The following is a 6,018-nucleotide window of genomic DNA, read 5'->3' as shown; positions in this document are numbered from 1 at the left end:
ATATATATATATATATATATATATATATATATATATATATATATATATTATTTTTATATATTTTTTTCAATATTTTAATACTTAATAAAAAAGTAACTTGAGGTTTTAAAAATCTGTGATAAATTTAACATTGCTGAAATTCTTCGATTGAACGGTAATAAGGTTGCAAAATGAAACCATTGTTAATAGACAACAAGGCGAACATTGAATTACGCGCAGAATCGGGAAAAGCGTCCGGAAACTTGGGGTCGCGTGGGAGGGCCTCCTCGGGCGGGCACACCGGGGAGGGGTGGAGGGGGAGGGAGACTAAATAAAAATGATTGGCCAAAATTGGATTACTCCTTCCCCCGACACGAGCCAATGGGAGCCCTCCACCCCGAACCTTTTTTTTTTACTATAAAGCCCTTTAAAAAATATAATGTCCATAATAATAGAAAACAGATAAATATTTTTAATTAATGTTTTACTTAGTAAATACCACTATTTCTGATAGATGAAAACAGATAAATAGTTTATCTGCAATTTGGTCATCGATTCATGCAGTTTTTATTGTGAAATAAGAACGACGTGGCAATAATTAAGATAGCCCTTCACTCTCGTCGTCACATGGTAATTAATTTACCAAAGTTAAAAATATTTAAAATCGACGTTTAAAAACATGATATTATAAATTACGATTTTAAAAAAAAGTTACAAATGCTCTGATTATTCACTAACAAAATTGTAACCGTCACTTACCTATCGTTCATACGATATATATATATATATATATATATATATATATATATATATATATATATATATATATATATATATATATATATATATATATATATATATATATATATATATATATATATATATATATATATATATATATATATATATATATATATATATATATATATATATATATATATATATATATATATATATATATATATATATATATATATATATATATATATTTATAACGTTATGGTGAAACAAGGATAGTAAAATGTCTATTCCCTGATATGTCGCGACATCATAAAATGAGTTTAATTTTCAACATAAGGATTATTTAGGCATCCTGTCATTCGATAGGAGCTGTTAATCTATTGTTTTATCATATCTTGTCTGATGGCTGACAATATCCAATATATCGGTAGATAGAATTATATTTCTCATCAAATATTAATATTCAATCAGGGAACAAACTTTATAGTTATATTGAACCCGCGACGCCAATTAGACTTTATAGTCTAACTATTCGATTTCCGCTAATCGTTAAATGAATTCAATAAATATTTATTTTCATTTGGTTTCTTGAGCCCCAAGCTACCCCAGATAAGCTTAATTGATGTTTATTTATACCTTATGTCTTAAGAGGCTTTGCGAGTTATTCACATTTGAAAAACCAATATAAATATTCACTGAAAACAACTTTTACAAAATTCATTATACATATAAACAATAAATCTAAATGGAGATGAAGACTGAAGGAAGGTGCTTCTCAGACCACTATTCTAAGGGCGAACTGGATCAAAAGTTTTTCATTCAGTCATACTAAGTGAGTGCCAAAACTGGTCGTTTTTTGCTAGCAGACTTTTCAGCAGATGTTTAAAAAAAAGAAAGCAAATTCTACTGGGCAGTAGAATTTTCTTCATCGTGATATTTAACAGGAAAATGGTGTCAGAATGTTTCATAAAATCTGGCGAAAAAAAGTAGATATCTATCTTCTCCGAGTGAGTAAAAAATTACTGAAAAAGTAGTGTATGCCTCAAAAGGAAAATTTGGACATCTTCAAATTGTTCGAAAAAATCCAAAGGATGCAAAAGAAATAATTGAGACATGTCGCTCACTCCTTTCAACAACGTCATATATCAAAGAACTTGATTTTTCAGGAGATCGTTTTTTAAGTTTAAAAATATAATAAAATGTATTAAAAATAAATATCAAGCCACTTATTGAACTTTTTAATGTGCAACAGATCTTTTTAGGTAAACCTGAATGTTTTTCCTGCATTTGAAAAATATTTAGTATGTTTAAAAAATAAATAAACAATACCTTTTCTTCAAAATGCAAAAACAACACTTTCTGCCCTGTAGCGGGTAAATATTAAGTTAAAAATATGCCGCTTTTGCCGGAATTTAGTACATTTTCTGGGCATTCCGAAAACATGCACAACTGAAAATTGACGATTTTTGATATATGACGTTGTTGAAAGGAGTGAGCGATGTATTTAGCAGTTAACAGCCATCTGGATGTTTCAAAGCCCCGGGTCCATGTTTTGGGCTAAGAAGTATTTAATTTGTAAAATTTAATTGATACATTCTCCACTGATCAGTTTAAACCTGTAAACTAAAACTTGTATATAAACCACAAAAATTTAATATTTTAAATTTAGTTGAATAAACTAATCTTCAAAATTTAGTTCGTTGTTTTACTAATTATTTTTAAAAATTGAAACTTAATCTGGGAATGACCCCTTGGACGCCAGCTACAAATAATTTAAAAACAAAATATGCATTTTTAAATGCATTATTTTTATTCAATATCAATTTATTTTTTCTTGGACATGTATAACACGAAAATTAAAAAAAATATGTATTTTGCATATACTAAAAAAAATAAACGTTATAAAAAACATGACAATTTATAAAAAAGGTAATCGAATAACCTCGGGTTCGATAAGTAATTTTTGAGATAATTTTCCTACGACGTAATAATATATTTAAACAACATATAGGGTGAGTAGAAAATAGTATAATATTCTAACGTAATATCGTTAGAATATTGACGACGATTCTACAATGTTTTATTACAAATAAATACTTAAAATAAAGCTTTTATTACATTTGCGATAAATCGAAAATCGAATTCCAAGATTACGATGATTTTATACTTTTATACGGAAAAAAAATCGAAACATTTTTCAGTAAAATGCCCTTCATTGTGCTCGGCAATATGATTAGTTCTTCCGGCGTAACATATGAAGACTCGTTATAAGATAGGTGTTTTTGTAAAATCAAAATTTTCCGACCATACTGTACCGCGGGCGGGAGCAGGGGTCGGGGGAGGGGGAGGTTTACTGGGGAATGTGATCACTTCTAATGACCAATTCAATTTGGTGGCGGGACGTGGGAGAGAGCGAGACAGGTGTTCGGATTCCGCACGTAACTTGAGCGGGAAACCTTTCACCCCCAGCGCCAAGTGGAAACAGGAAGGGTAGATGTCTCGCGCCCGCTTCCGTCAGTCTGGCGAGCGAGCGAGACGGCAGGCGGCAGCGCGCGGGAGAGAGCGAGACCGCGGAGGGCTCCGAGCCCCGCGAAGGCGAGACGAGCCCATTTGTCACGTGGAGTTCAGACAGGAAGCGAGTGCAATAAAGACCGCCAGAAGGAGAGGGAAGATTCTTAAATTATTGATACGTGAAAATTCAGTTTGCGCCACTGAGTTTCCACGTGCCTCGGGGGAGTGCGAGAGAGACGGAGATAGTCAAGGCGGATGAGATTGATATTGAGTGGAATGTCTTTGCATACGAAATTGTTTCGAGTCAAATTGAAAATTTCGTTTCTAGTTTCTCAAATTTTACGATTTCCATGTTTTGTTTTATGCGGATTCGATGTATTTGTAATGTAAATCTAATTGTGTCGCGTTAAAGGGGAAATTTATACCCAAGTAACACGTTTTACGTATGTATCATGCATAGAGTAGTAAGGTCCAAAAGTGGTTTGCGCGGAAAATTAATAAATCAAAAATGTAATACATATTTAAAATTTCATTTTAAAAAAATGCTGTGTTTCGCTAAATTAATACTTTTAGTCCTCGTAACACTGTTGCATTAACTAGTTTTAATTTTTGTTTATCTATTGATAATTTTTCTTAAACGCCTATTTTTATATTTTATAACTTTCACGTTAAACCCGGTGTAGACAGACGCAGTGTTTTCCCCACATAGCAATCTTCAACTTAACTTTCCTAGGCGTTTATTTTTCTTCAACCTTCAAAAACATATTAATATTATTTGGTTCTCATTTAATTGCTTCCTTTTTCATCAGTCAACAGAATCTCTCGAAAGTCTTTTCTACCGCGTTTATTCTCGATTTTATTTTATTTTTTCTTTCTACGTACTCGAATTGATTTATTTTAAAAGAAAACATCACGGCGAAGAATCGTTATTTCTCACAACTTTCAAAATGATGATATTGGGATTGGTTCCGATTCTGCCACTAACACTCAATGAAGATCAAAAGCATATTCTGCAACGGCAACTGTTAACACTCAAATTATCAACTGAGTCGGGAAGGTACCATAAACATAGATTAATTTATTCCTCTACGCCGTATGAACATAGTTTCATTAAGTTACTCTACACAATATACACGTAGTTTCATTAAGTTCCTCTTTGAAGAGGACCAAATTACGGAAGAGATACATAATTTTCAACTGATTAAAATATCCCGACATTTGTTATTCCAGAGATTATCAGAAAAAATAAGGTAAGAATGAGTATTTATCAGAAATTAATATTTAATAAATTGGTGGTGTCAAGTCTACGCAATCGGCGGGCATGGAGTATGTCGGGACAGACGAGTGTGGCGTCCCATCCTCTTTGCCTACCGCTGCAGAAACGGCGTGATGGCAATAGTAATTTTATTATTGAGGTGCACAAATCCACCCGAACGCAAACGAAGGCGGGTAAGGTACATAATTAATACATGAAAATTAAAAAAAACTTTTCTATTCTCATCAACCTTAAACCTTTGGACCTTACTATTGTAAAAATGTCCGCGCATTTTGCAAATAGTAAAATTCAAATATAAAATATTAATATGAATCCACTCGTCGTTACTACTTTTTTTCATTCGGAAACATGTTGATAAAATAGTCGGAAAATCAGCGTGTATGTGTGAGGAGAAGATTTTTCGCTAAAAGAGATTGGTGAGGCGTCCTATTCTCTCTGCCTACCCCTTGTGGCGAGCGGCCTGATGGTTAGTTAGGATTTTTTTAAATTATTAGTCAATTGATCCCTCTAAATTAGACATTTGTTAGAATATTACATGTCATTTGTTCAAAAGTATCTATTGTTAATATTGGAAATTTTCATGATGTCGTTGAATCGTTTAAATAACTAAGTAAACTTAAATGGGAAAATTGCTATTTTCTGAGCCCATTCATCGCTGTTCCGACATCCGCCATCCTTAAAAATATGCCCTGCCCAACATCGGCGATAGTGATGAGTAATTATTACACTTTTAGCCAATTTTCTATTTTTTTCATTGCATTAAAATATTTTAAAAGGGACATAAATGAACGTTTAAATAAACAGATAAATCAGTTGCGAGCCGAAATATTTGAGCAGCTTTTTAAAAAGCCATTTCCTTTTTCTTTACAGCTTCCACCACTTTTGTATTTATTCGGCATCTTTTTCGGAAATTAAAATAACGAATACTAAAAAAACTTACCGTACCGGCTGTTGGAATTTCTTAATGAAGCTAGTACATTAGCGGAGCCCGAGTGGGTGTTTTAACAAAACTTTCAGTTTAAATAAAGGTTTGATTGTTCATTAGGAGAGTGACGAAGGGGTAGTCCCCCCCTCCGGCTGCAGTGAGCAGCCCAGGGCCCCGGAGCCCAGGAGCCCAGGTGCCCAGGCGCCCAGGTGCTGGGGACGAACCATAAATTAGCGCCTTCTCATCCAGCTCCGCAATCTGCCTGTCTCGAGTCGCAGAAACTTGGCAATATATGCGCGATGTTGCGAGAATATTCTCGACTCTCAGCTGAATTAAACTTATTAACAAAAACGCAATTCCGGGAACATTAGCTACACCCGCTTCTGTCCTTTATATGCCCAAAGCGCGGTGACAACCATTCGGAGAAAGGCGAACTCACAAAATACTGTTACTTATTTTTACTAGGCAGGGAAAATCTAAGGGGGTACAACAATAGTAAAAAAACTTACTTTAGAAAAAAAAATTACTTTAGAAAAAAAAATACTTTAGAACACGACCGCGAAACACGATAAAAAAGAAATACAAT

This window comes from Brachycentrus maculatus, unplaced genomic scaffold (genome assembly GCF_059751285.1).
Source record: "Brachycentrus maculatus isolate JH-2025_06_01 unplaced genomic scaffold, ASM5975128v1 h1tg000748l, whole genome shotgun sequence".
Taxonomy (NCBI): Eukaryota; Metazoa; Arthropoda; class Insecta; order Trichoptera; family Brachycentridae; genus Brachycentrus; species Brachycentrus maculatus.
The sequence above is the reverse complement of the archived record's forward strand: the minus strand, read 5'-3'. Positions refer to the sequence as shown.